This window comes from Taudactylus pleione, unplaced genomic scaffold (assembly GCF_031769625.1).
Source record: "Taudactylus pleione unplaced genomic scaffold, aTauple2 ptg000918l, whole genome shotgun sequence".
In the NCBI taxonomy this organism is placed as follows: Eukaryota; Metazoa; Chordata; class Amphibia; order Anura; family Myobatrachidae; genus Taudactylus; species Taudactylus pleione.
Genome location: NW_028285319.1, coordinates 1,484,868 through 1,509,854, shown reverse-complemented (window position 1 = coordinate 1,509,854; position 24,987 = coordinate 1,484,868). Strand labels below are relative to the sequence as shown.

The 24,987-nt window shown below is 40.4% G+C and overlaps 4 pseudogenes; 2 read left to right on the top strand and 2 right to left on the bottom strand.

The window, feature by feature from the left end:
- Positions 1-7,404: 7,404 nt before the first annotated feature.
- LOC148473402 (5S ribosomal RNA) lies at positions 7,405-7,524 on the bottom strand (annotated as a pseudogene).
- Positions 7,525-7,715: 191 nt separating this feature from the next.
- Positions 7,716-7,834, bottom strand: LOC148473401 (5S ribosomal RNA; annotated as a pseudogene).
- Positions 7,835-14,226: 6,392 nt separating this feature from the next.
- LOC148473400 (5S ribosomal RNA) lies at positions 14,227-14,344 on the top strand (annotated as a pseudogene).
- A 183-nt stretch (positions 14,345-14,527) lies between these two features.
- On the top strand, positions 14,528-14,647 carry LOC148473399 (5S ribosomal RNA; annotated as a pseudogene).
- Positions 14,648-24,987: the final 10,340 nt, after the last annotated feature.

The window sequence follows — 24,987 nt, the reverse complement described above, 5'->3', positions numbered from 1 at the left end:
GATCTGAATCAGGCCCTCATTCCAGTGTACGGGGGCTGAGCAGGCAAAATCTTGGATACGAGCATAAGATGAAGTAACCAGGGTGGAGGAGAGGTAACAGTCACTGGCCTACCGGAGTGGGCGGGAGGGAGTATGTAAGGAGATGAGGTTGGAGATGTAGGGCGCAGTGGAGTCAGAAAGGGCCTTGTATGTGAAGGTGACGAGTTTGAAAAGGATTCTGTAGGGGAATGGGAGCCAGTGCAGGTTTTGGCAGAGGGGAGCAGCAGAAGTGGAATGGAGGGAGAGGAAGATAAGTCTAGCTGCAGCATTGAGAACAGACTGGAAGGGGGCAAGATGGCAATGTGGGAGGCCAGTAAGGAGAAAGTTGCAGTAGTCAAGCCGAGAAATGATTAGTAAATGAATAATCAGTTTGGTAACATTCTGGGAGAGGAAAGACCTAATGCGAGCGATGTTGCGTAGCTGGAATCGACAGGATTGAGCCAGAGATTGAATGTGGGATGTGAAGGAGAGAGTGGAGTCAAGGGTGACACCCAAACAACGAAGTTGGTGGACAGGGGAGATGATGGTGTTGTCAACAGTGATAGTGAGATTGGTTGGTGTGGAGACTCTATTAGGGGGAAAAATTATGAGTTCAGTTTTGTCCATGTTGTGCTTCAGAGAGCGCTCGGATATCCAGGAAGAGATGGTGGAGTGGCAGCTGGATACCTGAGAGAGGACAGAAGGGGAGAGTTCAGGAGAGGAGAGGTATAGTTGCGTGTCATCGGCACAAAAGGAGCTGATGAGTTCTCCTAGTGTAGAGGTGTACAGGGAGAAGAGCAGTGGGCCCAGGACAGAACCCTGTGAGACACCAACTGGAAGGGTGGAAGGGGGGGAGATGGAGCCAGAGGCATAAACAGTGAAGAAGTGGTTGGTGAGGTAAGAGGTGAACCAGGCATGGACAGTGTTAGAGATGCCAGAGGTCTGAAGGGTGCGGAGGAGGAGAGTATTATTCACAGTGTCAAAGGCAGCAGAGAGGTCCAGGAGGATGAGCAGAGAGAAGTGGCCCCTGGATTTGGCTGCAAGCAGGTCATTGGTGACTTTGGCCAGGGAAAGATGCCGGTGGAGAGAGATATGTTGAAAAGGTGAGCAAGGTGGGAGCAGGCAGTGGAGGAGAGGGAACGTAGAAGGTGAGAAGGGAGGGGGTCAAGGGGGCAGGTGGAGGGGGGAGAGGACAAGATGAGGGAGTGGACCTCATCGCCCATGGTGGGGCTGAAGGAGCACAAGGTGGGGTGGCTGAGAGGTACTGAGGGTGGGGGAGGTGGGGTTGCAGCAAAGAGACTGAATGAAATACTGACGAATTGCCTCAATTTTGGAAAAGAAGAAGGTGCCAAAGTCAAGTGCAGTGAGGGAGGATGGGAGGGGTGGGGGAGAGTGTTGAAAGAACCAAAGAGGCGGCGGGGATGGGAGGACTGAGAGGAGATGAGCGACTGGAAGAAGGATTGCTTGGCGAGGGACAGGGCCAGGCTCTAGGAAGAGAGGAGAAACTTGAAGTGAAGGAAGTCCGCCAGAGAGCGAGATTTCCTCCAGAGGCGCTCGGCAGTATGTGAGCGCTTTTGGAGAAATCGGGTCAGTTTGGAGTGCCACGGTTGGGGTTTGGACTGACGGAGGGGGATAGAGAAGTGGGGGCAATGGAGTCAAGTGCAGAATTGAGGGTGATGTTGTAGAAGGAGGCCATCTGGTTAGGGCAGGCCATGGCTGATAGAGGAGAGAGGAGAGTATCAAATGATGAAGACAGGACAGCAGGGTTCAGAGTCTCAAGATTGCGTCTAGTAATGGTGGCTTTGGGTGAGGGGAGGAGTGGAGGAGTTGAGAGAGTGAAGGAGAGCAGATGGTGGTCAGAGAGGGAGAAGGGAGAGTTGGAGAAGTCAGAGAGAGCACACAGATTATTATTATTATTATTATCATTTATTTATATGGCGCCACAAATGTTCCGCAGCGCCTTACAAAGCACATAAACAAGTTGTAGACAAGCGACTTACAGAACAATACAATACAGGACCAGGACATGGATAATACATTTTGCTACATTAGTGATCATGACACCCAGATAAGCAACAGACCATAAGCAGCCAAGTGTTAGGTGCTCTAGTGGTGAGTAAGAAGTAGATGAAACTAAAGTAGGGAGAAGTACAAGAGGTTAGAGGGCCCTGCTCATAAGAGCTTACATTCTAGAAGGGGAGGGGAAGACAAACAGGGGTGACACAGATGGGGAGGAAGGTGTATGTATCAGGGAGTTAGAATGACAGCTGGAAGGCTTTGATGAAATAATGGGTCTTGAGAGCCCGTTTGAAGGATTGCAAAGAGGTGGAGAGTCTGATGGGGAGTGGGAGAGAATTCCAGAGGTGGGGAGCAGTGCGGGCAAAATCTTGGAGGCTGGAGTGGGAGGAAGTAATCAGCTGGCATGAAAGGCGGCGTGCATTAGTTGAACGAAGAGAGCGGAGAGGAGAGTGAAGGGAGATGAGATCAGAGATGTATATGGGGGAAGATTGGGTGAGGGCGTGAGAACCTTAAATTGGGTTCTAAAAGGGAAGGGGAGCCAGTGGAGGGCTTGTAGGAGAGGGGAGGCAGATGTAGAGCATTTGGAGAGGAAAATAAGCCATGCAGCAGCATTGAGGACAGACTGGAGAGGAGAGATATGGGATTTGGGGAGGCCAGATAGGAGGAGGTTACAGTAGTCCAATCTGGAGATGACCAGTGAGTGTATGAGAGTTTTTGCAGCATCCTGGGTGAGATAGGGTCTGATCTTAGAAATATTTTTGACATGGAAATGACAGGACTGTGAAAGGTTCTGGATATGTGGTTTGAAAGAGAGGGATGAGTCCAGGATGACTCCAAGACAGCGCACTTTGGGGTGAAGACAAGGTCAAGGGAGTGGCCGAGACAGTAATTAGCAGTGGAGGTCCATTGAGAAAGTCCAAAGGAGAAGGAGAGGGCAAGAAGATTGGTGGATGCAGGATTTGTGATGTCAATAGGGATGGTAAAGTCACCAAGGACTATAGAGGGAAAGTCAACAGAGAGGAAGTGGGGAAGCCAGGCAGCAAAGTTGTCAAGGAATTGTGTGGGTGGGCCTGGGGGACGATAGATGACTGCAATATGGAGAATAATGGGGTAGAAGAGACGGATAGAGTGTATCTAGCAAAGTTGTCAAGGAATTGGGTGGGGGGGCCTGGGGGACGATAGATGACTGCAATACAGAGAATAATGGGGTAGAAGAGACGGATAGAGTGTATCTCAAAGGTGGAGAAAGAAAGGAAGGGCTCAGGTGGGATAATGCGAAAGGTGCAGTTGGGGGATAAGAGGATGCCCACTCCGCCGCCTTGGTGGTTGTCAGGTCTGACTGAGTGGGTAAAGGCGAGGCCCCCATAGGAGAGCACAGCAGGGGAGGAAGTGTCATAGGAGGAGAGCCAGGTTTCGGTGATGACGAGAAGATTTAGAGAGTGGGAAATAAAGAGGTCGTGGATAGCGGACAGTTTATTATAGACAGATCTGGTGTGCCAGAGAGCACAGGAGAATGGGAGGGAGGGGACGGAGAATATGTGGATGAGATTGTCTGGGTTGTGGATGAGGGCATGTGGGCTAGATCTAAGGGGAAGGTGTAAGCCAGTGGAGATGGTTGCTATGGGGCAGGGGCGTGGAGGCATGGTGGCTGACTCAGGGTGGAGGGAGAGCGAAGAATGATAAGAGAGCAAGTAGTAGGTGGGCAGGAAAGCACAGCAGAGGATGCAGCTAATTAGAGGGGAGGCAGACAATTAGGAAGTGTGATATGGCTGTAAGTAGTGGAAGAGAGTAGGTAAATAGTGTAAGAGGAATAAAAGTAAATGAAGAGTAGTAAATAATACACTGGTAAGAAGTACGTTTAGACAGGGTAATCATGCATATATAAAGCAAATTACATTGTTTGGGATGTAAAGACACATCTACTTTTCTTCTGATCACTCAACATAATTATTAAATTGTGGTAATTAGCTCCTCAATACAGTATATATTTTTTTTCTTTCACATAAGGAAATCCACTGCAATAATAGTAGCGTTGGATGTATAATAAGCATTAGGCTCTAGGCTACCACTAAAGCATGTTGGAGGGATTCACAGAAATATGTTATGTATCTTATCAGGGGAGATAAATTAAGGGGTAATTTAACTGTTGATTGCAGAGTGAACTGTAAAGTTGGGTACACACTAGGCCGACCCGCCGACCTATCTGGGGATTGGTAAGTGTATACACACTTACCAATTCATTTGCCCAATGTGCAGGGCTTGACAGTTCAAATGGGCGGGCATTTACATCACCCACCCAGTCAAACACTGCTGGGTCCCGCAGCATTCATGTGTACAGGCAATATACCAGCAGATATATTGGCCATCTGCTTTGCTGCCCGCGCATGCCATAAACTTCAATGGAGAAACTGCGGCTGCGATGAGCGGAGCCTGGCGAATGCTGAGCTGTGCCGCAATGCGTATGCCTGTGCGCACACATCGTGGCAACAATGAGCATGGCTACATCTGTAGTTGGATTTTCCTGTGAAATAGATCTTGAGATATATATATATATATATAAACAGAGAGAGGAGTATCCCCTAGATATCCCCCAGCACACTAAATTGTACCTGCAATAATACATGAAAACTATATGGTAATAGAAAGTCAGAGATATTTGTTGCATGCAGTTAGAAGTACATGGTAAGCTGCCAGGCCACTTCACAGCTTCTCTGATACTGGCAGTTCCTACACTACATGATAACAGTACCCACTCTGGGCCATGTAATTATCTGTTGTAAGGCCTCATGATAAAGGCACATACAAAAATACATCCAAATTGAGAGACAGCTTACCTGGGAGTCACCCCTGCCGGTATCAGAGAAGCGGTGAAGTGGCCTGGCAGCTTACCATTCCTCTGACACTGTCCTTGGGAAACTGTGGCAGCCAAGAAGCTGAGAAACATATACCAGGCCAGGAGGCCAGTGTCCAGTCCTGCATGTGGCAGGAAGGACCACCAATCTCCAAGAGACTTTCATGCAGAATAGCTGTTTTTATAAAGAGGGCTCAAAAAGTGAGCTAGTGATCTGAGTGAGGGCTTGGTTTGTTCATTATTTTCTGTTCATTTTGTTTCCTGATTTGCATGCTGGAAGTAAAGCACCAGTTTAATTTTTTATTTACAGGAATGCCACGTGTGGACTCTGCACCTAATCAATGCATCACTAACACCCATCTACAGTGCTAGCTATATATATATATATATATATATATATATATCTCTCTTGGAGTAGCACTCACTTTTAGAAGTCTACAGCAGCTGGGGTGCTATTCAGGCTTTGTCCATAAGACCCAGGCCACAATAGTTAGATTTAAAGAAGCGCACTCACCAGACTAGTTTAGAAATCGTAGAAAAAATTCCAACACTTTACTTTTTCATAGGAATACCCAAAGTAGCCATAGGTCGATGTTTCGGTCCCTGCAAGGACCTTTCTCAAGACCATCACTTCAGCATAAAGTCAGCACCATGTTCACATGTCGGAATTTTAGAAAAATGGACTTGATAAAAGGCGATAGTAGTGCTAAATAGTTAATAAATTAATACACATATACAATAGATTTTATAAAGTGTCTGTGCAATAGTGCAAATTAGATATTAGTGAACCTCCATATATAGATGGCTTATATACCTTATTTTAAATAGAAAGGTAAATCATTTATATACATAAAGGAAAATATATTTGACTTTCAGTAAAAAGTGACAGTGCAATAATATGGTTAAAGTGTTAGTAAACCTCCATGTTTAAAAGCTTAAAAATAGAAAAAGCGAGTATTTTATATACATAAAAATATACAAGATTTTATTGGAACTAAGAACATAATTCAAACATAAAATACAAGATACATAAAAAATCACTGAATCAATAAAACCAGTGTTTTAAAAGATTATCCTAATAACAAATATAGTAAGTATTTCCAAGTGCAATATATGCAAGATTAGGATAAAGTGCCAAATGCTTATCTTATTGAAAATTCCCAGGCAAGTTCATGTAGGACAGGTGAGGAGCTTCCCAACGCGTTTTGTCCGTTGTATGAACTACTTCAAGGGTAGTGTAGCTCCATTAGGGATTTAGGGACTATATATACCCCACTGATGGGGGTTAATTGGCAACCATCTATGACCTTACTTCCTGTTGTTAATATTGCCCCAAATGCTCTTAACTTATATATATGTGTATAGACTAAGTTATTTAACCTAGATTTAATATAAATAGTAATTAGATATTAGATTTAGATAGCATTTTAATACTTATATTAAGTATAGTGATCTCCGGGAGTTTCCGCCCTTAGTTAGTATCAATGTAGTCCATGTTGTTAGAATTGTCCATAGGGCTACTTCTGCCCTCACTTCATAGAGCACATGTTTACTCTGAGGTGTATTACTTCCATTTGGCATCTAAGGTCCACGTGGCTTCCCCTGATAGATTCCCACGTTAGTTCGTCACTCGTGCCAGACGTCTCCGGGATACCATGCACTGTACTTCCGCCCATTCAGTCATTGCCGCTAGAGAGCTGACCATGTCACACTGCCAGGCTTCTCCGCGACTCCCCATACGTCACTTCCGCCCTTCTTTTCCGCGACTCCCCATACGTCACTTCCGCCATGTTCTACCTGCGTCACATTACTTCTTGCCGCCCACATGGTTTCTTCCGATTGGCCATACCGGGATATGGATGTGTCACTCTCCTGATAGGCGCCATTTTGTAGGTTATCTAGAGTGAAACTGAAATGATGTTTACAATATGCATTATTTTCTTACTGAAACTTTCCCACATTTGTTATAGAGTCCAATTTTTGTATCATTTGTTTATTATAAATGAATCAATATTATATACCCATACAAGATATATATGGTCAGTGAGATCATTTAATACTCAAAGGTAGATGCTAATAATAAGAGAGGGCACTGCTGATTTCTTAGTAGCTAACAACCACCTGTAAATCACTTATCAACTTCACATCCTACATTATATAGAGAGAAGAAAAAAAAACATATTTTTGCATGTAAATTATTAATTTAGATGTGTTGTGAATTTCCCTTAATATTTGCTTTCCAATAGTTGTACGTCAATAATAAACATAGGAGGGTTTCTAAATAAGTAGTCATTGTTTCATAGTCAATAGTGGTCCAAGAGGCATTATGTTCCAAGAGTTTTGTATACTAATCCACATATGCTACAAATCTCTATATATTCATCCACAAATGAAATAATTCTATTTTTCCAAATTTGTAGATCTTGTAGTGATTGATAAATAAGTCAATTTCTCTGATGCTTTTAGATATTCTTCTTAGTATAGGGGCCATAGTATTTCTAATACCCCAATGTAGCTAACTACAGCACTCGGACTTCCTAGGAGGTCACCCATCCAAATACTGCCCGAGCCCAACAACTCTTAGCTTCCAAGATCAGACGAGATTGGGTGTTTAGGAAGTTGGTATGGCTGTAGATATCTCATGGGTGAAATATTTGAATGCCCTTAGATCTCCAGCCTTTTAACAGAATAACAGCAAAAAGAAGGATTAGTCCATTCGTTGAAAGGAGAGGGTTGTTTCTTTTGATAGTCCAGTAATGCTTCTGTAGTACTTCTTTATATTCGTCTAATTGGCGATCCAAAACTTCTGTATACCTCAAAGAAGATTCAACTACAGCACCCGGACTTCCTAGGAGGTCTCCCATCTAAGTACTATCCGGACCCAACCACACTTAGCTTCCAAGATCAGACGAGATTGGGCATTAGGAGGTAGGTATGGCTGTAGACATCTAACCAGATATACTTACCTAAGTTGATCCATGTATCATTCTCCACCGTTGTCAAGTTCATAGAAAAGGTGCTATTTCATAGCTATCATTGAATCCATCTGGAACCATGGTTCTCAATTCGAGGATCCAGTACATCTCATGTTGTCATAGTCTCTTGGCAAGGTCACCTCCTCTTTCTCCCAATGTCATTTGTTCTATAGCCTTGAAGGTCAATTCCTCTGGGTCTGAATTATGATGGAATAAAAAATGTTTGGAGACTGCGTGTCCTTCTACCTTATTTTTGATGTTCCTGATATGCTCTTGAATCCTTAACTTCAACGGTCTTTTAGTTTTACCAATATACTAGGTTCCACATGAACACTCCAACAAATAAATAATCGATGTTGAAGTACAGTTCATATTTTGTTTAATTTTAAATTCTTTAGTGCCTGTAGAATCAAAAAAGATCCTTCTTTGTGGGTGTACATATTTGCATACATTACATTTCCCGCATTTGTAACATCCTACACATTTAGGTAGAGATCATCTTCCCTGTGTCCTTGTGGTCCTAATCATACTAGGTGCCAGTATCTCCTTCAAGCTTCAAGCTTTTTTGAAAACAACAGGAGGTCTCGGAGGAAGAATTTAATTCAAAACTGGATCCATTACTAATATGTTCCAATGTTTAGCAAGGGCATTCTTGATCTTTTTCTCATGTTCATTATATGTTGTAATAAAGGGCATCACTCCATTATTTATGCTCTTCTTGTCCTTATAATCCAAGAGTGTGGCCCTTTCCAAATTACTTGTTCTTTTAGCAGCTTCACTTAACCACTTAACTGACGAATTTTTTTTCTGAAAACTGCTTCAAAATTGTCGTTTGTTTTTTTTTAGTGAATTAGGTGAGGAACATCCATTTTAACTTATTTAAAATGGTTTCATAAAAAAAAAAATATTTTTTTTTAAAGATTTTTTTTTAAATTGGTGTTTCAAATACCAGAACATCGGAACCACCATCGGAACATCAGAACCATCGAAAACATTGCGACCATTGCAACAGTCAATTTGAGACTGGATCCAGGCACCAGGTATGTAAGGGGAGTGAGGGGGGAAGTTTACTTACTTTTCCCCAGCGGTTGCTCAGTTTTGCAGGTGCTGGGTAGGGGGTCCTGCTTTGCTGACCAATCAGCAGTGATTGGCAGCACAGCAGACAGAGGGGGAGAGGGTGCTCACATGCAGAGGTACCGGAAGGTCCCTCTGAGAGCAGCAGCTGCGGGAAGATTCTCTTCCTGCAGCAGCCCTCATGTTTATCTGTCTGGATGAAATTTTACATCCAGTACAGATAAAGAACTGCCTGGTGTGGAGAGAAGCTTACGTCCATACCAGGAAAGTGGTTAATAATTTCTCAGGATATTCTTTAGACCTAAATCTCTCCGTATATAATTCAATTTGCTCTTCACATGCTTGATTTGTACTGCAGTTCCATTTAATTCTGTAAAATTGCGAATAAGGTATGTTGTCTCTCCATTTTTTCAAATGTCCACTCTTATAGTGCAAATAACTATTAGTATCCACACCCTTGATAAAATTCTTTGTAGTTATTCCATTCCCTTCTCCTATTAAAATCAAGTCCAAAAATTCATTGGAATGTTGCCCATTTTAATGCGTGAATTTTAAATTCATATTATTTGTGGCAACATGTGTTAAAAATGACTTAAAAATTTTCTCCGTACCCTCCCAGATAATTAATATGTCATCAATATATCTTTTATAAAATATGACATTATTCTCAAAGGGTTTGTTATTATAGATAAAGTTTTTCTCCCACTGTCCCATAAATAAATTAGCAAAACTTGGAGCAAAGGTTGTCCCCATTGCCGTACCACATATTTCTCGATAAAACTTATCTAAGAACTTAAAATAATTGTGATTCAGAATAAAAAACATAATATCACATAAAAATTCCCTATGTGGTACCCTGATAGATGAATCTGTTTCTATAAAATCCCTACATGCATCAATCCCTTTGGTATGCTCTATACACGTATACAGGGATTGTTGTGTCTTTTAGATAGGATCGAAGTTCAACCACATATTTACATAGGAACAAATCTACATATTCTGACACATGTGCTGTTAAAGAATCAATTCCCGCTATTATGGGTCTACCTGGAGGTTCGATTAGGGATTTATGAATTTTTGGTAGAAAATAAAATATGGGGGTTATGGGGCTAGTTTATAAAAGGTATTGAAATTCCTCTTTGTTCAAGATACCATTATGCAGACCCAATACCAATAGAGGTCTTAATTCTTCAATATATTCTTCTAGTGGGTCTTTTTCTAGTACCATATATGAGACTGAGTCCCCTAAGAGTCTTTCTGCTTTTAAATAGTAGGTACGATCCATGATAACTACTCCCCCCCTTTATCAGCAGGTTTTATTATAATGTCTTGATTTCCTTCTAATTTCTTTAATGCTTCTTTTTCTCTATTTCTCAAATTCTGTGTTTTGATTGGTAGAGAATCCTCTTCGCATAGATCTTTTTTAACTAAGTCATAAAATATATTAATATGACTACCTTTGGACTCAAGTGGGTAAAATTTAGATTTTAGTTTGAGACCTGATTTGGGTATATTCTCATTGTAGTTATTAATTATTGCATCGTCTTTTCTTAAAAAGTGTCTTTTTAATGTAACATTCCTCACAAATTTGTTGAGGTCTATAAATGTTTGAAACTTATTTATTTATCTTGTTGGGGCGAAGTTCAACCCTTTGCTTAATAGTGATATTTCTTGTTGTGTAAAATCATGCTTGGATAGATTAAAGATGCTTTTCTCTCTGGGATTCATGGGAGGTATCTTCTTTTGAAACTTCTTCCTCCTGCCAACCCTTTTCTCTTCTTGTCTTTCTCTCCTTTTTAACGGTAATGCAAGTCTTGTTGTAAAAATGTTTTCCTCGGATTTGAGGGCATTTGGTCTGGGGATAAAAAATGATCCATATCACAGTTGGAATCCAGTCTCTGTAGATTGGAGAACCTGTTCCTAGTATATTTAGGACTAGGGGAGTCTAGCTCCCATTATTTGTTCTGGTGAAAGAGAAAGATAAGCAGGTGGCGCTGACTGATCCTCCACTTGTCTATACTTTATTTGGTTTACTTGATCATAGCTGCCCTTGGCAATTCATACATTGGTGTGTAGAATCTATCATATAATGTCTAGAAATGCTGAACATTTAAATAGAAGGAGCGATTACTGTCAAAAAATATTTAATGAACATAAAATCCCTAATAGTGAAAATGTTCCTATAAGAAATATTGATAATTTATTTTGGGACTTACAAAAACTCATTACAAAAGAAATCAAAGCCTGGTGGGATATAAAGGGGTTGGAACATTATATTTCTGTGAATAGGATACCTAGGGGTCTTAGAATCCTAAAGAACCCCACATGTGGGATAGAGAATGTAGAGTGTATGAGCAAATGGGATAACATACTATACCAGTGCTCTATAGATCTTATGAAATTGATTATACAGGAGAAAAAAAACACACTTTCCTTACTAGAACAGGATATTAAAATACAAGAGTCCAAAATTGATGAATTTAAGGAGAATGAAGATTTTAAATCCAATGACTTAGTATTGGTCTGCAAAGTTGAAAGAATAGAAGAGGATGTCATGAAGGGCAAGGAATACACATTTATTAGGGACAAACAAGATTATGAATCCAACAAAATCAAAAATTGGAGCAGGTTTAATAAATCTACCACCTTACAACCAAGACCTGCGAATAAAGACATTAATACTTGGCAAACAATACCATATAGGAAAAAATCCTTTCACCAGAACAAATAATGGGAGCTAGACTCCCCTAGTCCTAAATATACTAGGAACAGGTTCTCCAATCTACAGAGACTGGATTCCAACAGTGATATGGATCATTTTTTATCCCCAGACCATATTCCCTCAAATCCAAGGAAAACATTTTTACAACAAGACTTGCATCACCGTTAAAAAGGAGAGAAAGACAAGAAGAGAAAAGGGGTGGCAGGAGGAAGAAGTTTCAAAAGAAGATACCTCCCATGAATCCCAGAGAGAAAGGCATCTTTAATCTATCCAAGCATGATTTTACACAACAAGAAATATCACTATTAAGCAAAGGGTTGAACTTCGCCCCAACAAGATAAATAAATAAGTTTCAAACATTTATAGACCTCAACAAATTTGTGAGGAATGTTACATTAAAAAGACACTTTTTAAGAAAAGATGATGCAATAATTAATAACTACAATGAGAATATACCCAAATCAGGTCTCAAACTAAAATCTAAATTTTACCCACTTGAGTCCAAAGGTAGTCATATTAATATATTTTATGACTTAGTTAAAAAAGATCTATGCGAAGAGGATTCTCTACCAATCAAAACACAGAATTTGAGAAATAGAGAAAAAGAAGCATTAAAGAAATTAGAAGGAAATCAAGACATTATAATAAAACCTGCTGATAAAGGGGGGGGAGTAGTTATCATGGATCGTACCTACTATTTAAAAGCAGAAAGACTCTTAGGGGACTCAGTCTCATATATGGTACTAGAAAAAGACCCACTAGAAGAATATATTGAAGAATTAAGACCTCTATTGGTATTGGGTCTGCATAATGGTATCTTGAACAAAGAGGAATTTCAATACCTTTTACAAACTAGCCCCATTACCCCCATATTTTATTTTCTACCAAAAATTCATAAATCCCTAATCGAACCTCCAGGTAGACCCATAATAGCGGGAATTGATTCTTTAACAGCACAAATGTCGGAATATGTGGATTTGTTCATATGTAAATATGTGGTTGAACTTCGATCCTATCTAAAAGACACAACAAGTGTGCTACAAATGGCAGAGAAAATCAGATGGAAAGACTCATATAAATGGGTAACAATAGATGTACAATCCCTGTATACGTGTATAGAGCATACCAAAGGGATTGATGCATGTAGGGATTTTATAGAAACAGATTAATCTATCAGCGTACCACATAGGGAATTTTTATGTGATATTATGTTTTTAATTCTGAATCACAATTATTTTAAGTTTTTAGATAAGTTTTATCAACAAATATGTGGTACGGCAATGGGGACAACCTTCGCTCCAAGTTTTGCTAATTTATTTATGGGACAGTGGGAGAAAAACTTTATCTATAATAACAACCCCTTTGAGAATAATGTCATATTTTATAAAAGATATATTGATAACATTTTAATAATCTGGGACGGTACGCAGGAATTTTTTAAATCATTTTTAACACATGTTGCCACGAATAATATGAATTTAAAATTCACACATAAAATGGACAATCATTCCATTGAATTTTTGGACTTGATTTTAATAGGAGAAGGGAATGGAATAACTACAAAGAATTTTATCAAGGGTGTGGATACTAATAGTTATTTGCACTATAAGAGTGGACATTTGAAAAAATGGAGAGACAACATACCTTATTCGTAATTTTACAGAATTAAATGGAACTGCAGTACAAATCAAGCATCTGAAGAGCAAACTGAATTATATACGGAGAGATTTAGGTTTAAAGAACATCTTGAGAAATTATTAAGCGAAGCAGCTAAAAGAACAAGTAATTTGGAAATGGCCACACTCTTGGATTATAAGGACAAGAAGAGCATAAATAATGGAGTGATGCCCTTTATTACAACATATAATGGACATGAGAAAATGATCAAGAATGCCCTTACTAAACATTGGAACATATTAGTAATGGATCTAGTTTTGAAGGACATTCTTCCTCTGAGAAATCCTGTTGTTTTCAAAAAAGCTCGAAGCTTGAAGGAGATACTGGCACCTAGTATGATTAGGACCACAAGGACACAGGGAAGAGGATCTCTGCCTAAATGTGTAGGATGTTACAAATGCGGGAAATGTAATGTATGCAAATATGTACACCCACAAAGAAGGATCTTTTTTGATTCTACAGGCACTAAAGAATTTAAAATTAAACAAATATGAACTGTACTTCAACATCGATTATTTATTTGTTGGAGTGTTCATGTGGACCAAGTATATTAGTAAAACTAAAAGACCGTTGAAGTTAAGGATTCAAGAGCATATCAGGAACATCAAAAATAAGGTAGAAGGACACGCAGTCTCCAAACATTATTTATTCCATCATAATTCAGAACCAGAGGAATTGACCTTCAAGGCTATAGAACAAATGACATTGGGAGAAAGAGGAGGTGATCTTGCCAAGAGATTATCACAACGCGAGATATACTGGATCTTCGAATTGAGAACCATGGTTCCAGATGGATTCAATGATAGCTATGAAATAGCACCTTTTCTATGAACTTGACAACGGTGGAGAATGATACATGGATCAACTTAGGTAAGTATACCTGGTTAGATGTCTACAGCCATACCTACCTCCTAATGCCCAATCTCATCTGATCTTGGAAGCTAAGTGTGTTGGGTCCGGATAGTACTTGGATGGGAGACCTCCTAGGAAGTCTGGGTGCTGTAGTTGAATCTTCTTTGAGGTATACAGAAGTTTTGGATTGCCAAATAGATATAAAGAAGTACTACAGAAGCATTACTGGATTATCAAAAGAAACAACCCTCTCCTTTCAACGAATGGACTAATCCTTTTTGCTGTTTTTCTGTTAAAGGCTGGAGATCTAAAGGCCTTCAAATATTTCACCCATGAGATATCTACAGCCATACCCACTTCCTAAATGCCCAATCTCGTCTGATCTTGGAAGCTAAGAGTTGTTGGGCTTGGGCAGTACTTGGATGGGTGACCTCCTAGGAAGACTGAGTGCTGTAGTTAGATACATTGGGGTATTAGAAATACTATGGCCCCTATACTAAGAAGAATATCTAAAAGCATCAGAGAAATTGACTTATTTATCAATCACTACAAGATCTACGAATTTGGAAAAATAGAATTATAATATTTGTGGACGAATATATAGAGATTTGTAGCATATGTGGATTAGTATACAAAACTCTTGGAACATAATGCCTCTTGGACCACTATTGACTATGAAACAATGACTACTTAGTTAGAAACCCTCCTATATTTATTATTGACATACAACTAGTGGAAAGCAAATATTAAGGGAAATTCACAACACATCTAAATTAATAATTTACATGCAAAAAAATGTTTTTTTGTTTTGCTTTCTTCTCTCTATATAATGAAGGATGTGAAGTTGATAAGTGATTTACAGGTGGTTGTTAGGTACTACGAAATCAGCAGTGCCCTCTTTTATTATTAGCATCTACCTTTGAGTATTAAATTATCTCACTGACCATATATATCTTGTATGGGTATATAATATTGGCTAATTTATAATAAACAAATGCTATAAAAATTGGATTCTATAACAAATGTGGGAAAGTTTCAGTAAGAAAATAATGCATATTGTAAACATCATTTCAGTTTCACTCTAGATAACCTACAAAATGGCACCTCTGAGGAGAGTGACACATCCATATCCCGGTATGGCCAATCCGAAGAAACCATGTGGGCGGCAAGAAGTAATGTGATGCAGGTAGAACATGGCAGAAGTGACGTATGGGGAGTTGCGGAGAAGCCTGGCAGTGTGACATGGTCAGCTCTCTAGCGGCAATGACTGAACGGGCGGAAGTACAGCGCATGGTATCCCGGAGACGACTGGCACGAGTAACAAACTAATGTGGGAATCTATCAGGGGAAGCCACGTGGACCTTAGACGCCAACCGGAAGTAATACACCTCGGAGTAAACATGTGCTCTATGAAGTGAGGGCGGAAGTAGCCCTATGGGCAATTCTAACAACATGGACTACATTGATACTAACTAAGGGTGGAAACTCCCGGAGATCGATATACTTAATATAAGTTTTAAAATCTAAATCTAATATCTAATGACTATTTATATTAAATCTAGGTTAAATAACTTAGTCTATACACATATATATAATTTAATAGCGTTTGGGGCAATATTAACCACAGGAAGTGAGGTCATAGATGGTTGCCAATTAACCCCCATCAGTGGGGTATATATAGTCCCTATATCCCTAATGGAGCTACACTACCCTAGAAGTAGTCCATACAACGGACGAAATGTGTTGGGGAGCTCCTCACCTGTCCTATATGACCTTGCCTGGGAATTTTCTATAAGATAAGCATTTGGCACTTTATCCTAATCTTGCATATATTGCACTTGGAAATATTTACTATATTTGTTATTAGGAAAATCTTTTAAAACACTGGTTTTATTGATTCAGTGATTTTTTTATGTCTCTTGTTTTAATTATGTTCTTAGTTCCAATAAAATCTTGTATATTTTTATGTATATAAAATACTCGCTTTTTCTATTTTTAAGCTTTTAAACATGGAGGTTTACTAGCACTTTAACCATATTATTGCACTGTTACGTTTTACTGAAAGTCAAATATATTTTCCTTTGTGTATATAAATGATTTACCTTTCTATTTAAAATAAGGTATATAAGCCATCTCTATATGGAGGTTCACTAATATCTAATTTGCACTATTGCACAGACACTTTATAAAATCTATTGTATATGTGTATTAATTTATTCACTATTTAGCACTTCTGTCACTTTTTATCAAGTCCAATTTTCTAATATCTTTTCACTTAATAGCAGATTACAACTGCTATTTCTATACCTCTTGTTTAAGTTGACACCCAGAACTGATTGGGAAAGTGCAACCAGTTATCAGTAAGATTGTATATTTGTATAGATAGAATCCAGGTGGTGCTGATTGATCCTCCACTTGTCATATATATATATATATAGTCCAATCAGCGCAAAAAAGTCTTCTGATTCAAATCCAGATATAAGTTCCGTTAAATGTGATGCAGCTGCGTTCCAGCCTTAATGAGACATGTGAAACCATAAAGTTTTTTGTCTATGGAACAGTGCTCGAAGTGGGAATTTTGAAGTGGGGGTATGGACATTTTTGTTAAACCCCCCCCCCCAAGCCTTACTGACTACCTGCAGGTTGCTTCCCTCTCCAACCCCCTGCACCTCACACTACCTGCTTAGCTCACACTGCCTACTTATCTCCACCTACCTTCTGCACCTCACACTACCATCTTCCTTCTCCAAAGCCCTGCACCTCACACTACCCACTTCAGTCCACCCACCCCCAGCACCTCACACTACCTACTTCCCTCCACCCACCCCCTGCACCTCATACTACCCACTTTCTCTCCCAAAGCCCTGCACCTCACACTACCCACTTCAGTCCACCCTCCCCCTGCACCTTACACTACCCACTTCAGTCCACCATCCCCCAGCACCTCAGACTACCCACTTCAGTCCACCCACCCCCTGCACCTCGCACTACCCACTTCAGTCCACCCACCCCCAGCACCTCACACTGCCTACCTGCTACTACCTCTCTCACCCACAGTACCTCTCATTTCTTGTGTGGAGCTGGCACTGGCAGAGTCCGGCTTCTCCTCCTCCTGTCCCCCCGGCTGGCAGTGGGGCTCCGCAGGCGGCTCAGCAACCATCCTCCCTCCAGGCTTTTGGATGACTTGGCGTTGGCTGTGCAGCAATCACAGGATGGACCAGCAGCCAATCAGATGCAGCTAGGTGGCTGCTTCTGATTGGCTGCTGATCCGTAAGCCGTGATTGGCTAGCGGCTGCCAACAGATTTAAAGATTTTTTTTCTATTGGCTGCCGGTCTGTGATTTGTTCACGACCGGCGCCACGTTTATGCAGCACTGTGGCCGCATCTGTCCTGGCTTCGAGAGTCGGGACTCGGGACCAGTCTCCTGCTGCTCGGTCAAGCCAGGACTGCTAAGGGATATGTCCCCACGGGACACGTCTCGAGCAGCTGCTCTTTGCTTCCAGCACCTACTGCCAAACGGGAGTTGGAACACAGGCTGAAGTGGCAGTATGGTATACCGCTGTATACCGCCTCACTTCGAGCCCTGCAATGGAATATATATATATGGACAAAGTGTAAATTGACAATAGAGTGACCAGTTTGCTATTAAAAAATAAATAAACGTGACTGTAGTGTGATAAGATACTCATACATGGACATAACTTGTATCCAGTGAATACCACATATTAATGCATCAGCTTAATCAAAAAAGATTTTACGCAAAAACCAATACTTATTCAGAATAGTGCAATCCTTATTAAGCAAGTGCTAAATATAGGTTGAGACCAAAAAGTGCTAATGCAATAAATAACAATGTAAAGAATAAATATATATATAAAATAACAATTTATTGTGAACACTTATAGGATTTCCTGAGAAAATCCCTTAAAATATATAAAATGATAAAAAAGTGAAGAAAAAAAAAAAATTTTTTTTAAAATGTAAAAAATAGCAGCTTATCTGAATGAGAAAGAGAAGTAGTAGTCCAAAGTGCATGAAGTAGCAGCAAACACTCCCAACGCGTTTCGTCTATGACTTCATCAAGGGGATGGTGTGTATGTGTAAAGGTTCGCTTTTTATAGCCCGCTATGGGTTCAAAGGGTCAAGAGTCTGCATCACATCCTGTGTGGTCCAGGATCCCTATATCTAATAAATTTCATATTTATATTGGTTCATCAGTTCCTAAAGGGTAAGTTCCAGTCGTATTTCTTTAGTGTTCTATCATTGCGGCAAACCTTTGCCCTTACTATCCTTACTTACGCCCTTACTCTGGCACGACACATCAATGGTGAAAGAACCTGTCTATCAGAGGTGCGCGGCGTCCTTGCGTCCATGTCATCTCCGTTGGTATGCACGTGTTCCGTGACGAATCACGTCTCCTCCGCATCACCATGCATTGGCGCCTGCTTCTTCCTAAACCTCCGATCATGGCTGCTCACATCTTGGGCTTGGTATTACTTCCGCCCTGACTATGCATGTGACAATGCATGTGACCGCATTATTATTGGTACATCATTTCCGCCCTTCTGTTATCCCTAAAAGGGAATTTGAATGTACATACATCGGTTGGAGATCCATATACAACTATACCAATTCACATAAGCTCCAATCCTGGATTCAGGAGCTTAGTATCATTGGGCCTGATTAGTACTAAGATTGGTGACATCTTAGGAATTCCAGGTGTTGTATGGCTCTACATGTCAAGAAAAAGAAGAACCAGTGTCAAAGGAAAATCAAAGAAAATTAGGAGTACCATCTAAGAAATAATTTTGAACCTATGGACTTTATCAAGAACTATGGCTATTTTGAATCTATGGACTTAATTATTAATTTTGAACTATGGCTATCATCTAGAACATTATATATACAAATTTATCTCTCTTGATTTTGTAGCAACGGACCCTATATATATATATATTTTTTTTTTATATATTTTTATTTTTATTTTTTATATATATATTTAAACATCCTCTTATTTTACATCTTATTCCTGCCCCAATATGCATTAGCGAGCTGTTTGTATACACATTCTTTATTTATTTTTCTCCAATGGCGTCATATCTTTGTCAAAGCAATTAAAATGAGCCATTTAATATATTTCTAATCTTAAATATACATCTTTGATACCAACTCTAATGTCAATTTTCTATTTTAGAAAAAACTGGAGACTTTTCCAATTCTATACTGCGCTATAAAGATGGGCGGAAGTTATCCCCACCATGTATAACAGAAGGGCGGAAATGATGTACCAATAATAATGCGGTCACATGCATTGTCACATGCATAGTCAGGGCAGAAGTAATACCAAGCCCAAGATGTGAGCAGCCATGATCGGAGGTTTAGGAAGAAGCAGGCGCCAACGCATGGTGATGCGGAGGAGACGTGATTCGTCACGGAACACGTGCATACCAACGGAGATGACATGGACGCAAGGATGCTGCGCACCTCTGATAGGTTCTTTCACCATTGATGTGTCGTGCCAGAGTAAGGGCGTAAGTAAGGATAGTAAGGGCAAAGGTTTGCCGCAATGATAGAACACTAAAGAACATCTCGTTATTAATGTATTCTTCAAGATACGACTGGAACTTACCCTTTAGGAACTGATGAACCAATATAAATATGAAATTTATTAGATATAGGGATCCTGGACCACACAGGATGTGATGCAGACTCTTGACCCTTTGAACCCATAGCGGGCTATAAAAAGCGAACCTTTACACATACACACCATCCCCTTGATGAAGTCATAGACGAAATGCGTTGGGAGTGTTTGCTGCTACTTCATGCACTTTGGACTACTACTTCTCTTTCTCATTCAGATAAGCTGCTATTTTTAAAATTTAAAAAAAAAAAAATTTTTCTTCACTTTTTTATCATTATATGTATTTTAAGGGATTTTCTCAGGAAATCCTATAAGTGTTCACAATAAATTGTTATTTTTATATATATTTATTCTTTACATTGTTATTTATTGCATTAGCACTTTTTGGTCTCAACCTATATTTTAGCACTTGCTTAATAAGGATTGCACTATTCTGAATAAGTATTGGTTTTTGCGTAAAATCTTTTTTGATTAAGCTGTTGCATTAATATGTGGTATTCACTGGATACAAGTTATGTCCATGTATGAGTATCTTATCACACTACAGTCACGTTTATTTATTTTTTAATAGCAAACTGGTCGCTCTATTGTCAATTTACAATTTGTCCATGGTTTCTCAAATACTCACACTAGTATTATATTATTGAGTCAGAGCTGACGCCTACAAATCGGAGGCTTAGTTGCTATATTTATACACCACACACAATTCTTCTTTTGTCCTAACATATTTATTTACAAGTTCTGGCGCTTTATCTACCATTTTTCTGAATATATATATATATATATATATATATATATATATATATATATATGCAAATGAAGGTGGAGCGCACTTGTAAATTAAAAGGTAGACAATTGCTTTATTAAATTCAAAGCTCATATACATTTAAGTTTAAAATTGCGATCCTGGCCATAAATGGTCCTTTGGCTCCAGATGATTTATCACAGCCAAAGTTCAGGTATCAGACTCATGGACCACCGCCAGCTCTGGTAACAGTGGGGTAACACACGTCCATGTCACAGGCCATGGCCAACACGTTTCGTCAATGCATGACATCATCAGGGGGTCTGGTAAACCTCAAGCAGTTTTCCCTTATATACCCATATTTGTTAATTCATTATCAATCAATTAACTATTCAATTAGAGCAAATTAATACAGCATTCATAAACTACATTTACAATAACAACTTTATTATATATATTCAGTACAAAACACATCCAATAAACAATATATATAATACATTTAAGAAGTCCATATCAGAGCATTACCTAATAATATAATATAATAAGTCTATACCACTGTTACCAGAGCTGGCGGTGGTCCGTGAGTCTAATGCCTGAACTTCGGCTGTGATATATCATCTGGAGCCAGAGGACCGTTTATGGCTAAGATCTCAATTTTAAACTTAAATGTATGTGAGCTTTGAATTTAGTAAAGCAATTGTCTAACTCTTAATTTATGAGTGCGCTCTACCTTCGTTTGCATATATATGTATATATATATATTATATACAGTATATATATATATATATATATGCAAATGAAGGTAGAGCGCACTCATAAATTAAGAGTTAGACAATATATCTCTATTCCACAGACAAAAAACCTTGCGGTTTCACATGTCTCATTAAGGCTTCTTAGACATGATCTGAAATTTCACAAAACCTACTGAATTTCTGCCACTCAAACTTAAAAAAGCAATGAAATTCTGATCATTAAGGCTGACACCTTAATTCACGCAGTGCCAGATTACAGTCCACATGGGCCTGGAGCTGAAATTTAAGAAGGCCTATTGTGTCGTTGCAGGGGGGTGATCAGAGTTGTGGAGGTGTGAGGTGTACTGTGGGATGTGACTAGCGCCTACCCTCAAATACATCAATCCCCCCCCCGTCTTCACTTGTATCAATTTCAACGTTTCGGTTTATGCAACTTTTGTCAGGAATCCTTACTGGTTACATGGTAATATGATTACATACATAAACTATTGTCCAGCACTCCATACACAAAAAAACGGTGTGCCCCGCTGTCTGGAAAGTTCCATGCCATATAGTATAAGAAGGGGACAATTCTACGGGACTTTAAGAATCAAATATATATAATTTTTTTAGAAGTTTACATTCGGTGTACTAATACACCGTCACCAGGATTTGATGAACACTGTTTCAGTTATCCATACTTGATGATGGTGTTTTAGTACACCAAAACGTAGTGATTTTTTTTATACAGTGTAATAAATATATATAATCACACACTATGGACCTCATTCAGAGTCGGTCGAAGCGGCCGCACAGTCGTACGCCACCGATGTTTGCTATACTGCGCATGCGTAAAGTTCGCAATGCGCATGCGCAAACTAGCCGTTACGATGATACATTTCTCTCTCCTTGAACACAGCCAGGTTGGTAGTTTGATTGACAGATTGAGGCGTTTGTGGGTGGTAACAGGGGAAGGTGCTTGAAAACGGGGGAGTGGAGATCCGAACGCAGGCGTGCCTAATTATGCGAACGGCATTTTATGGGAGTGCATACAGTTTATGGGAGTGCATAATTAACAAAGTAGCATCATGGCACATGTGACATGGGAGGTTTTTACACTGACATGATCGTAGAGCTTAAGAGAGGGTATGGTCAACCTTAAGCTCTACGACCAGTTTCGATGGTTCCCGATGGTCTCGATTAATCCTTATATGCCCGGAGATGACGTGCAATGGGTACGAGAAGGGGGCGTATTTTTTTGAATTCCAGCCGCTTCCTCCCCTTGGTCGGCCAGCTACTGATCCGAACTTAGGGACGCAACTTGCGAGGGAATCATTTGCATATCCGGCCCCTTTTCCCGTACGACCGTGCGGCCGCTTCGACCGACTCTGAATGAGGTCCTATATACAGTCTGCAGGGTAGTGTGTGTAAAATATGATACTAAAACAGAACATTCATGAAAAATCTCTAAGTGGCACTCACAGTTGGAGCACACCTTTTCCAGAGCCACTGAGGCACAGGTTACAGGGCAGTCCCCACTGATCAGCTGCAGCAGCCGCCAGCAGGTCACTTTACATCACCCGGCCGGGCTGCCTTCACGGAGAGCAGATCCCAGCATTTTAGGCTCAGTAGTGGTTGCGGATGGCCGCGGCTGGTGACACCTATGTGACATCACGTGGTATGATGTGGAGGAGGCCCCAGACACTGCACTGTGGCTGCACAGTACACATGGAGAGCTAGCAACCTGCCATGTAGTTGAATCGTGCGTGGGTAGGAAATGCAGAAAGGTGGAGGTCGAGCTAGGTTTGAGTTGTCGGGGCCTTGGACAGTGCTGGCAGGCTGTGCCACTGTAACGGGAAATAAAAAAATGTCCTGTCTACAGCAACACAGCGGATCCAGTGGGCCTATTTGATGGGAAGGCCTGGAGCAGTAGCTCCACCCACCCCATTTTTAATCCGGCCCTGAATGCGCGTGTTCCTTGCACAAAACAGGTATGGTATTCCATCACACCCTGTGGTTAACTGCAGATGCAGCACTCTCACAGAGAGATTGCTGTCACTCACAAAATGGTGGAGCTGTTAATTCACATAATTATGTGCTCATTGGAATACACACATGCAGTCTAAGCAGTTAGACATGCAGGTCTGAGCAGTTATATCCCACTCAGTGCCCACAATCTTCCCATTTGGTCAGCACAACAATCCCACTGGGTTCCAGCATCCTTCTCACTCCATACATCCATCACAGTCAGAATATATATTCAGCTCCCTAATTACTAAAACTATCATACTCTGTCTATGCTTGTACGCTTTCTTCCCCTATACGACTCCATGCTGCTCTATCTTCCCCAATTCCTACTGCTGTGTGGTCCTTCATATTCTTTTTTTATAATGTATTATTTATCAGGGATGGGAGCAGCAAACATGGCCACTTGCAGGGGAGAAGGGCAACAAAATGGTACACTAACGCTGGTGGTGGTAGGGACAGCACACAGAAAGTGTTTTGGGGGTTCAGTGAGAGAGACGGCTGTGGGGGCAGGCTGCAGGCATGCAGGGCAGTGGCAGTAGTGGGGCAGTGCACAGGGGCAGCAGCGGGGGACAGAGGGGCTCACTGGCACTGATGCTCCCAGCCCTGAACTGCTTCTTAAGGCACCTCTACATGGAACGATGTGCTCACGATGCGATATTGTGAAAGATTTCCCTTGATCTCTCCCTAGCAGCTCCTCGGCACTCCAGGACATGATATGGTGCTTAAACAGCACATTTTCACATAAGAACTATTGTGCAAGATCTTAAGATAGCTGACTGCATGCACGGAACGTTGAGACCCGTGATGCAGGCATCTGTGTAAAAAACTGATTCTAAGAGCCATGCACCGATCATTGCGATCCGTGCGGAATGCATCTGGGGGAAAAAAATCAATAAAACACAGATCAGTGAGATCCATCCATGGATGTGTTAAAAATATTAAAACAAGTGAATTTATTTTAAATGGCGGCCCCCCCCACAATGCACAACCAACCCCAGTCTTTTTACAGCTGGTCCAGGTTGTGAAAATCCAGGGGATAAATTACATAGGGGTCCCCTGTATTTAGCACAACATCCAGGGGTTGTTGTGTGCATCTAGGGCAGGGGCTGCTGTGTCCATCCAGGGCAGGGGCTGCTGTGTCCATCCAGGGGTTTCTGTGTCCATCGAGGGGCAGGGGCTGCCATCTCCAACCTGGGGTGCTCTGTCCATCTGAGGGTGCCCAGTGTATAAAAAAACAAAAGCTAATACATAATATAATAAAAAAATTATATATTATATATATTTTTTGTGCTATTCCCCAGTGTACTATATTTATTATTATTATTACATTTTACTGTGACGCTCCCTGTCAGACCACAGTGTAATATTCATGCATCAAATTGTTTGTGACACTGTAAGTGCTAGCACAGTGTATAATAATATTGTCACACTGTAAGTGGTAAATGCAGTGTATTTGTAAAAAATATTATCACACTGTAAGTGGAAAACGCAGTGTATTCATAAAAAATATTGTCACACTGTTAGTGGAAACACAGTGTATTCATAAAAAATATTGTCACACTGTTAGGGGAAATGCAGAGTATTCATAAAAAATATTGTCACACTAAGTGGAAAATACAGTGTATTCATAAAAAATATTGTCCACTGTAAGTGG